We start from the raw sequence: 11,978 nt of genomic DNA, 5'->3' as shown, positions 1-11,978 counted from the left end.
CCCCTAGCAACAGACTGCAAATGAGACAGGCAGAGGCCAGATGACAGGCCAGTCCTGCCACTGAGTTTCTCTTTCCCTCACGCCATTCCAAGCTGCACTCCACCTGTACTCACTTGGGGAAGTAAAAGGTTTTCCCCCCAATCCCACCATTGGGTCTTTCCTCAGAAGACAACCTGACACCCAGAAACTTGTCTGAGGTCCAAACCTCTGTGCAGGTTGGAAAAGAGTGTCATTTAAATTAGGTACAATTACTGCTTCCAGTTCCAAAAATCAAAACCAAACCCGTTGCCATTTAGTCAATTCCAACTCACAGTGACCCTACGTACCCACTGCCATAGAGTTGGTTCCAACTCATAGTGACCATAAGTGCAACAGAAGGGAACACTGCCCGATCCTGCAACATCCTCACAACCACTGCTATGTTTGAGCCTGTTGTCGCAGCTACTGTGTCAGTCCATCTCATTGAGCATCTTCCTCTTTTTCAGTGATCCTCATCCAGCCCTAACAGACCTGAAAAGATAATGGCAGGAGGGAGGGAAGAGTGAGGAGCCCTTGTGATGTTGATCAGGCAAAATTAGAGGCAATTATGTTAATGAGGCAGGACTCAATCTACAAGTTAGGTCATATTTTAAGTCAATCTATTCTGAGATATAAAGAGAGAAGCAAGCAGAGAGGGGGATCGCATACTACCAATAAAGCAATGCCGGGAGCAGAGCACGTCTTTTGAACCCAAGGTTCCTGTGCTGAGAACTCCTAGACCAGGGGAAGATTGATGACAAGGACCTTCCCACAGAATCGACAGAAAATCTTCCCCTAGAGCTGGCACCCTGAATTTGGTCTTCTGGCCTCCTAAACTGTGAGAGAATAAATTTGTTTGTTAAGGTCATCCACTGTGGTATTTTTTTTATAGCAGCACTAGTTAACTAAGACAGAATTTGGTACCTAGAGTGAGGTGCTGCTCTGACAGATGCCCAAAATATGGAAGCTGTTTTGAAACTGAATGGATAGAGGCCAGAAGAGTTTTAAAGTGCGTAATAGTTAAAGCCTAGATTGCCTTGAAGAGACTGTTAGTGCAATTATGGACTTCGAAGACAGTTCTGGTGAGGACTCAGAAGGAAATAAGGAGAAATGTTACACTGGAGACAAAACAGATAGTGCGAAGCAGCAGCAGAGAACCAGCAGCGGCAGAACCAGGAGACCTGTGTGAGACAGTGAGAGAGCTGAGTGACTTTGTGCAGGAGGCTTCCTGGTAGAGTGGGGTGCCTCAGGGCACTTATCAGCAAGAGAGCTGAATGCCTTCCAGCTGAAGTTTAGTGGCTGCATGGGGTGCCTCCAGGCACTTATCAGTGGAGCTACAGAGCTTTGGAACACTTGCCCCAGAGGCCAAGGAACCAAGAAGCAGAAGCTGAAGAGACAAGGAACACAGGAAGCACAGCTGCCTCACTCTCAAAAGGTATGGTCACGATGTCTGGGGTCTCAAAGGATGGAGTCACTACTCAAATGGACTAGGAGAATGGGACTGCCCAAATTGCTAAGGAGCAGAGTTGGAAGGCAAAGCTGAAGCCCAAGACCAAGGGGCCTCCACCCAGAATCAGGACAGTGTGGCCAATACCCAGAGTCAGGTGGACAAGGCCATTGACTAAGTGGTATTAGAGAACAGAGGATTATTTTCAAGCCTAGAGAGCTAATGTAATTTATTCTGCTGACTTGCTTGGTGCCTGTTATACCTTCTTTCCCTCCAGTTTCTCCCATTTGTAATGGAAATGTCTACCTTGTGCCTGTTCCACTGCTGTACTTTGAAAGCAGGTAATTTGTATTTTAGATTTCACAGATGAAGAGGAGTTTTTAGATTTTGGATTTGGAGTTGAATTAATAATTTTGCTCTGATATGATGGAATGAGTGTGTTTTACACATGGCAAGGACATGAATTTTGGGGCGCCAAAAGGTGGAATGTTATGTATTGAATTGTGTCCCCCCCGCAAAAAAAATGTGTGTCAACTTGGCTAGGCTGTGATTTCCAGTATTGTGTGATTGTTCACCATTTTGTCTTCTGATGTGATTTTCCTGTGTGTTGTAAATCCTACTTCAATGATGTTAACGAGGCAGGATTAGAGGCAGCTATGTAAAAAAATTCTTTTCTTCTATGTTAATGAGGCTGGATTCAATCTACAAGATTAGTTGTGCCTTGAGTCAGTCTCTTTTGAGATATAAAAGAGAGACGCGAGCAGAGAGACATGGGGACCTCATACCACCAAGACAGCAATGCCAGAAGCAGAGTGTATCCTTTGGACCCGAAGTTCCTGCACTGAGAAGCTCCTAGACCAGGGGAAGATTAATGACAAGGACTTTTCCCCATAGCTGACAGAGAGAGAGAGTGAGCCTCCCCCTAGAGCTGGCACCCTGAATTTGGGCTTTTAGCTTCCTAAACTGTGAGGTAATAAATTTCTCTTTGTTAAAGCCATCTGCTTGTGGTATTTCAGTTATAGCAACACTAGGTGACTAAGACACCCTGGAAACAAGCTGGTTGAAGAGGATGTCCTACTTGTTACATCTGAGCAAGTTTGCTTGCTTTTAAAGATGCGCAGTTCCTGCCATGTCCCCATCACCAGCTTCCCTAGCTGTCAACTCATGGCCAATCTTGTTTCATCTACATTCCTCATTCAAGCAAATCTCAGGTATCATATTATTTCGTCCATAAATATTCCAAAATTCATCTCTAAAAGTGTTGTTGTTAGTTGCTGTCAACTCATGGCGACCCCGTGTGTGCAGAGTAGAATTGCTCCATAGGGTTTTCAGGGCTGTGACCTTTTGGAAGCAGAATGCCAGGCCTGTCTTCCAAGGCGCCTCTGGGTGGATTCACACTGCCAAACTTTGGGCTAGTAGCTGAGCCCTTAACTGCACCACCTAGGGACTCCTCTAAAAATAAAGACTAAAATAAAATAACCATAATCCCATTGTCATAGTAAAACTGCCAACAATTAGTCTTTAATATCACCAACTCTCTAGTCACTATTGAAATTTCCATTATTTTTTTATGATTTTTTAAATAGTTTGTTCATGTTAGCACCTCATTTGTAAATAAGGTCCATCCATAGATGGCCGTTGGTTGATATGTCTCTTGTTGTTAGTTGCAGTTGAGTTGGCTCTGATTTGTGGTGAACTTATGTTTTTTTTTTTTTTTTATGTATAACAGAAAGAAACATTGCTCGGTCCTGCGCCATCTTCACGATCATCAGTATGTTTGGGTCCACCAAACCGAACCAAGCCCGTTGCCACTGAATCGATTCCGACTCATGTCGACCTTATAGGACAAAGTAGAACTGCTGCATAGTTTCCAAGGAGCGCCTGGTGTATTCGAACTGCCGACCTTTTGGTTAGCAGCTGTAGCTCTTAACCACTACGCCACCAGGGCTTCCTGTCTGGGTCCCTAAAACCATAAACCAAACCCACTGTCGTTGAGTAGATTCTGACTCGTAGCAACCCCATAGGGTTTCCAAGGCTGTAAATCTGTACAGAAACAGACTGCTGCATCTTTCTGCCTCAGAGCTGCTGGTGGTTTCAAACCGCCGAACTTTCAGTTAGCAGTCCATCGCTTTAACCACTCTATGGGCTCTTTTCTTTCTGAGTCATTTCTTCCAGAGAGTTTTATAATTAAGAGTTCATAGACTGTGTCCCCATAGTGTCATTTAACACATTTCTCAGTCCCCGGCATTTCCTGTAAATTGAGGATTAGATTTAGAGGCTTGATTGATTAAGGTTCGATCTTTTGGGGGGTGTGTGGAAATTTTTCATAGGTAGTTGGAAATGTTTAGTTCCTCCATTATAATCCCCCAGGACTTCAATGGCTACAGCCTCCAGGTTGAGAAGCCCTGAGCTAGCCAGAACCTCTCCTTAACAGAAGCACGCTCAGCACAATCCCTGCAGACTGGCTTATGCGCATGGTCCTACACAGAGGACCCACAGACCCACTACAGCCGGACCAGGAAATCAGAGGACAGTGAGAAGAGGCAGGTTTCCCTCCACATGCTGAGCTGTCCTGTGGATCTGCAGGGAGGGTTCCTGACCTGGTTCCCGGAGCATGCAGGGTGGCTGCTTGGCGTAAGCCCAGCCTGACTCATCCCCTCTGCTTTTTATGTCTTTCTCCCTCACACCCTAACTGGGCTGCTAATGACTCTCCCCACCCGCTGCCCTTTGTCAGAACTGCTGGGCCATGACCTTGAGACACTCCACTACAACTATTTTCAAAAGGCACCGAAGTCTTGTTCGTCTTCGGCTTTGAAAATCAGTCAACACTAAACAGAGACTTGCTTTGATTTAAAGAGACTTTTAAAGTTCTAAAATAATTCTCCTCCTCCCCCTTGGCCTCTTCCTTTTCTCCTTTTATTGTTTGTTTTTGATTTTTTAAGACTTCTTGGCAACTGGTTTTGATAGAAAGCCACTCTTCTGCAAAAGACCAGAAGGCATGCTTGGTGTCGGAAGCCAGCGTGCTGGAACTCCCAAGGTGTTTTCCCTTCCTGTTCCCGAGTTTCCTGTGCAGGGGCATATAGCAAAGGGCCTCCCCATTTACATCCTGGCAGATTCGTGGTTCACCTAACAAATGCCTACTGCGGCTCCGTGGTCCCCAACCCTCTTCTTTCAACGAAGAAACCTATACTGCTTAGTGATCACGCCCCTGTCCTCATCTCCCCCCAAGCCCTAAACCAGTTGCCAGTCGAGTCGATTCCGACTCATGGGGATCTCACGTGTGTCGGAGTAGAACTGTGCTACCTAGGGTTTTCAAGGGCTAACTTTTCAGAGTAGATTGCCAAGCCTTTCTTCCGAGGTACCCCTGGATGCACTTGAACTTCCAGCCTTTCAGTTAGCAGCTCAGTCAGTGCATTAACCATTTGCAATATCTGTAGCTGTATGTATGTGAATCAGTCTGTAAAGCACTTAATCCCCGAATCCGGGGACTTCAGGCTGAGCTTGATCTAGTAGCTTAAATATAATTTTCAGACAGCTCTATCTTCCCATCCATCCACTGTGCTTTTTTCTGTGGTGTCTTCATCTTAGGCAGGTTCTTTTCACAGGGTGGCCTACATGGTTACCAGCAGCTCTGTGCTTACAAAGTACCATTGTAGCAATCCAAGCAACGAGAGCCCACTTTTTTTGGTAACAGTTTCCCTCCAAGTCCTGGAGTGACTGGCATTGGCCCAGCTTGGGTCTCATGACCACTGTGGAACCAATCAAAACAGCCAGGGCATAGAATGAGTTAAATGGCCAGGTCCATGTCCTGCAGCGTTCTGGGTCTCATGACCACCATAAACCTAATCACAAAGGCCAGGGCATAGAATAAGTCCAGTGGCCAGGCCTGGGCACTATAGCTATTCCTGGAGGCACAGGGAAGGGCTTCAGGTCTACCTTGAAACCCCTGGGTCGAGAAAAGGGAACAGTCCCAAAGGCCACTGGGTGCTGTTAGCAGCAGAAGGACCAGATGCCAAGCAGGCAAAGCAGCAGATATCCCCTGGCATGGTCAGCTCGGCCCAGGCCTCTGGTGCCCAGTGCCTCCAACACGGATGCGGACTTCTATGTGGAGATTCCAGAGCCTCACACTATGTTCCACTCAGATCCTGGGGCCTGTGTTTCACCACTGTTATCTCTGTATCCCATTAGATCTTGGCACAGGCAGCAGGAGTTGTGAAAATACAACCAAACCCTGCCTTTGCCCTGGCTGTTTATTGGAGAAATAAATAGAGAAAGAAAATCAGCTGAACAGATGCTCCCACAAATGGAACAGCCCCGGGAGGCACATGCAACTGACAGATGCGAGGGGGGCGGATTGGAATCAGTTGGGGGGGGTGGGCAACAAATGAGGACTTGGCGACAAAACAGGAAGCCGGCTAGAGCCTTCCCCCTGCCCCCCAGCAGAAAGGAGAGCCTCCCTGGGCCCCAGGTAGACTGGGGGGTGGGGTGGGGGAGGCAAGCAGAAAGGGTAGGGTCCTGATGTATTGGGGGAGGGTCACACAGGATGCTCTAGCCCGTTGTCTGAATTGGGAGGTGGGCACCAACCATTGTGCCTCTTCCTTAATATCTTTTAAAGGTAGCATTGCAAACAGGTCCAGAAGGGGAGGTGTGTTGATAGGCTTGTAGACCACCCCACCTGCCAAAATGCCAATAATCAATACTGTTGGCCTTACAGTGGCCTACAAGGACATTCCTGTCCTCCCTTGCCACCACATGTGCCTCCTAACACCCTCCTCCTCTTCATACTGCTCCAGCCACATTGGCCTCCTGGCTGTTCCTCAAATACACCAGGCAGGCTCCTGCCTCAGGGCCTTTGCACCAGCTGAGCTGTTCCCTCTGCCTGCAGATACTCCCATGGCTTGCTCCCCCATTTCCTTTGGGTTTCCATTCAGAAGACCCTTCAAAGACAAGACTTTTGAATCGGACTCAGTTATGCTGCAGTAACAAACAACCCCAAACTCTCCGAGCTGGGACACAGCAAAGGTTTTTCTGTCACACACGGGACGTACCCGTGATCAGAAAAAAGTAAAAGGGATATGAATTTCATGTCATGGACGTCAACAAGGAGCCATGTATCTCTGTGACTTTGTTTCCCTGTCTTCCCTGACCTGGCTTTAGGAGAGTTTTGTAGTTGTTAAAGCTGAAGTCTTCACTTAGCTAGTTTGTTTGCAGCTCTTGATTTGCTGCTGAATTAAAAATAGAGTAAATGAAGACTAGCTGGGCACATTGGCCCCGGGGGCCAGGACGAGAAGGCAGGAGGGGACAGGACAGCTGATAATGGGGAACCCAAGGTCGAGAAGGGGATAGTGTTGACATGTCATGGGACTGGCAGCAAATGTCACAGAACAATACGTGTATTAATTATTTAATGAGAAACTAATTTGCTCTGTAAACCTTCATCTAAAACCCACTGCTACTGCCATCAAGTCGATTCCCAGTTATAGCGATCCTATAGGACAAAGTAGAACTGCCCCATAGAGTTTCCAAGGAGCGCCTGGTGGGTTTGAACTGCTGACCTTTTGGTTAGCAGCCATAGCAATTAACCACTACACCACCAGGGTTTAAGCACAATATAAATAAGTAAATAAATAAACGGGTCTTGTAGGTTTGAATCGTGGTCTTGCTGTGGCGGCATTGTTAATTTCTTTCCATTTGCCCAATGCATGTGCTCAGTGGACCTGTCTTTAAACGAGGCTAAGTGTTGCCATATTCAGCACCATAAATGGGAACCATCCCCTCATCCTCCCCTATGGAGGTAGCCAGGGTTTGGAGCAGTGTCTTCTCTACCTCTAATACTGCTGCTTTCTTCTGAATACCTTGAAAAATACGTTGTGGTGGTTGTTAACTGCCATCGAGTTGGTCCCTGACTCGTGGTGACCCCATGAACAATGGAATGACACCCTGCCTGGTCCTGGGCTGTCCCCGTGATGCGTTGAGGATCAAAGCACTGTGATCTGTAGGGTTTTCACTGGTTGATTTTTGGAAGTAGATCGCCAGGCCTTTCTCTGTATTCTCTCTTATTCTGGAAGCTCTGCTGAGACTTGTTAAGCATCATAGCAGCATGACAGACGGGTGGTGACTGCACATGAGGTACATTCCCCTGGAATCTAACCAGGGTCTCCACATGGAAGGCGAGAATTCTACCGCTGAACCGTCAGTACCTCATGAAAAAATATAAGTGCTTTGCAATTGTTTTATTAGTTCTACTTGTGCAGGTGGTAATGTTGGCTGGACAACACCCAGAACTAAATTACCCCAACACCACTTGGCAAACCTGCACGACTCCTGCTGTCGGGTTTATTTGCCAGTCTCAGCTCTCCTATTGAGTGCATGGGTTTCATTAAAAAACTCTATCAGCAGTTCTGACCTTTTGGTTAGCTCATTAGCATGTTGTCCAGACAGGATGAACTCAGTAAAGAAAAGAGCAGGGAGGTGGCAGAGGGGAGCAGCCGCCACACCTCTGGTTTGAGAAGCTCACAGGTAGTCATGCTACAATCGAGAGGCTTCCATGATCAATCACTTCTGTTTCTACATGTCTGAAGGGGAGTTGGCTTGGCATCTTGCTCAAACGGTTGATTCAAGGCTCAACAGTCACGACCAGAAGAAAGAAAAACTCCCTGACATTTGCCCGACTTCCCAGCTTCAGACACAATTCACTTTGGTTTTCTTAAACTTTCTTGAAGTGGTTCACAGCATAGGCTCTGCAGTCAGCGTACCTGGGTTCCCATCCCATTTCTGCCACTTGCTAGCTGTGTGACCTTGAGCAAGTCATCAATCTCTCTGGGCCTCAGTTTCTGGATTTATAAAATGGGGTGGTAAGGTACCTGTGAGTTAATACATGCAAAGAGCTTATTCCCCACCCAAAAAACCTCGGCACGACAATAGAAGAGAGGGGAGTTTTATCCTTGAATAAGCACTGAACCAGAATGGGATGCACGACAAGCAAGCAACCCTCTAAAGAGATTGCAAAGACAAAGAAATCTTCTTTATGGAGCTGAGTGGATACAACCATTACATTCGTGTTGAAGATAAAATTGCTAAATTTCCAGTATCTTCATGGCAGGATACCTAAAGTTATGTTAATTTCCTTCCTGGATACTGGGAGGTAGGAACGTGAGGTTCCTCGGGTGATTACATTTCAAAAGAGAGGGTTCCCAGGTCTTTGAGGAAACACCCTTGATTTACGTACTTCTCAGAATGATAAAGATTCTACAGGTTATCTAAAGTGAGTCCTGAAAGAGCAGTGGGAAGGGGAGCCTCTTCTATTTTCAACAGGGAGAATTAAAACCTCTTATTTTCAGTTAAAAAAAAAAACCCAAACCAGTTGCCTTTGAGTTGATTCCAACTCATAGCGACCCCAGAGGACAGAGTAAAACTGTCTCATAGGGTTTCCAAGGAGTGGCTGGTGTATTCGAACTACTGACTTTTTGGTTAGCAGCCCAGCTTTTAACCACTTCGCCAGCAGGGCCCCAGGGTCAGGAAGAAAGAGGAAGACCCTCAGGGAGACGGATTGGCACAGTGGCTGCAAATATGGGCTCAAGCACAACAAAAAGTGTGAGGATGATGCAGGACCAGGTAGTGTTCTCTTGGTCGATGTTGAGTTGGAACCGACTCCTTGGCACCTACCAACAACAACACTTTAATTTGTATTTGCTCTTGCGATGGCAACTAAAAACAACACCTGCCATTTATTCTTCTGTCTGCATAAAATGCAGTCACCTTTCACCTGGGGAACTACTTTTTCCCACCTTATCCATCTTGGAAGAAGCCTTCCTGATATGGTGGCTAAGTGCTTGGCTGCTAACCAAAAGGTCAGCTGTTGGAACCCACTTGCTGCTCTGTGGGAGAAAGATGTGGCAGCCTGCTCCTGTAAAGATCACAGCCTTGGAAACCCTCGATGGCAGTGGGTTTGGTTGTGGGTTTATCGATTGTAGTCCTGTTGGGGGCTGCCATCCCTAAACCCATAGCACCCATAGCTCTTGGCCACGGGCTGGGGACATGGCCCACTGCCCCCACCCTCTTGGGTCACAGTGGTGGTTACAAGCAGATTTTACTGAAGTGAAAAGACAGCATACACAATTGTACACATATAATGAGCTTACTTCTCTGTTATGGATTGTGTCCCCCCAAAATATATGTTGGAATCTTAACCCCTATACCTGTGAATATAACCCTGTTTGGAAGTAGTATTTTCTTTATTGTATTGCTTAAATCATACCTGAGTGGGTGGGTTCTAAACCTAATCACTTCTGAGTTTAAAAAGAGCAGATTAGGCACAAAGATACCACACACTGGGATGAGAGACACCATGTGAAAATCGCCAAGGAACCAAGGAACGCCTGAGGGTACCAGCAAAGAAGGAATCTACATGGCCAAGACCCTGATTGAAACTTTTAGCCTTCAGAACTGTAAGAAAATGAACGTCTGTTCTTTAAAGCCACCACTTGTGATATTCGTGTTACAGCAGCGCTGGAAAACTGAGACGGTATCTAAAAAGCACCTATCACGCATACAAAAAAGACTGACGGAAATACGGCTCCCTGTATGTGTGGGATTATGGGCAAGTTTTTTTTTTTTTCTTTGTATTTCCCAATATGCTCATTTATCACTTTAAAATCAGAGAAGGAAACATTGTTAAAAGCGGAAAAACACCTGAGAAGGCCTTCTGGAAGATCCTGTTGCCTATAGGTTTCTGAGGGATTGAAAGCAAACGAGCCCGTTTAGGGGCTAGTTCCAGAATTATAATAGCTAGTGTGAGGATTGCTAAAACAGGAAAGAGTGGACAATATGAGAGATTCTCATTTAGTGGAAAATCTTTGTAGAGGACATTTGATGTTTCTGTCTTCTCAGTATGCATACCACTTTCTTCTAGAAGTTTCTCTTGGAGAGCCACACTTTACCCTCCCCCACTTCTTAGCCCACGTAGTTTGGGTGGGGCTGACCCTGGCTGCATGTATGGACAAGCTCGTGATCCAGGCCTGGCCAGTCAGAGTATTTCATCCCCCCGGCCAATTCCTTGTTCGAGGATGGGCACATGACTCAACCTAGGTTAGACAGAGCCAATACAACTCAATTCCAAAACTTCTCTTGGAACTCTTGAGAGAGAACCATTTCTTTCCACTGGAGTTGAACACAAGCCTGGAGCTGCTGGCTGCCTAAGAAGCCAACACGGAGAAAAACATTGTTTGAGCACCTGGACACAGCCACGCCTGAAGCCATCTACTCTGCAACTTTCAGTTACATAAGCCAATGTTTATTTTTCTGTTGACCTCGTTTGAATAGGTTTTCTGTCACTTGCAACAAAGAGTCTTGCTGATACCCAAGGCAGAATACATGTAGTTGCTGCCCCTTCTTGATTTGCCCTTGGAGCCTATAGCTGGCCTTAAGCTGACACTCCTGCCCAACAGGCTCGGGCTCCTCTGGGAAGCCCTATTTAACTCATCAAGGCCACCTGACCGCGCTCCCTAACATCTACAGCTCACTCGTCCACCATTCCTCCTCTCGCCTCGTGTTCTTCTCTTCTCCTCTTGGCGGTGTCTTTGTTCCTATTTTCCTAAGAAGGAGAATCATGGGCCAGCTAAGGCTCAGCATGGGATGTGGAGTTAGAGTGCACCCCAGCTGTGTGACCTGGGCAGATTACTTAACCTCTCTATCTTCCTTTTTTGGAAAATGAGGATAGTAATTCCTCTTCATAAGGTATCCTTATTTAGGACTCCTGGTCCACAGGAGGAGTCTTGGTGGTGCAGTGGTTAAAAGCTCAACTGCTAACCAAAAGGTCAGCAGTTTGAATATACCAGCCACCCTTTGGAAACCCTACAGGGCAGTTCTACTCTGTCCCATAGTGTCGCTATGAGTCGGACCAGTCCGACAGCAGTGGGTTTAATTACAGACAAAGGAGCCCTGGTTGGTGAAGTGCTTAAGTGCTTGGCTGCTTACTAAAAGATTGTTTGGTTTGATTTGGTGTGGTTTGGTTTGGTTTGGACTCAACGATGTTGACAATTATTACTAACCTTTACCTCCTTTCCCAGTACAGAGTTGGGGACCTTTAAGGCCAAAGACAATTTTAACCCTTGGCCACCTCCATACACTCTCCATGAAGCCATCTGTAGGCACTGCTAGCTGATGACTTAACTCCTCCCGTGAGGCCCACCCCGATGAAATGCCTGCCTGCTCAGCCAGGTTTTGAGAATATAGATACCACCATCGGGGAGTGGAGCTTCTCTTAGATGAGCTGCCATAAACAGGCTCACGTTGCAGGAGCATTTCATCTTGGCTCAAGGCATAAGACACGCTCAGCTGCTCACCAAAAGGCTGGAGGTTCAAGTCTACTCAGAGGCACCTGGGAAGAAAGGCCTGGCAATCTTCCTCTGAAAAACCAGCCATTGAAAACCCTATGGAGCACAGTTCTGCTCTGACATACATGGGGTCACTGTGACTCAGAACTGACTCGAGGGCGACTGGTTTTTAAGGCATA

Source organism: Loxodonta africana, chromosome 24, assembly GCF_030014295.1.
Source record: "Loxodonta africana isolate mLoxAfr1 chromosome 24, mLoxAfr1.hap2, whole genome shotgun sequence".
Lineage (NCBI taxonomy): Eukaryota > Metazoa > Chordata > Mammalia > Proboscidea > Elephantidae > Loxodonta > Loxodonta africana.
The sequence above is the reverse complement of the archived record's forward strand: the minus strand, read 5'-3'. Positions refer to the sequence as shown.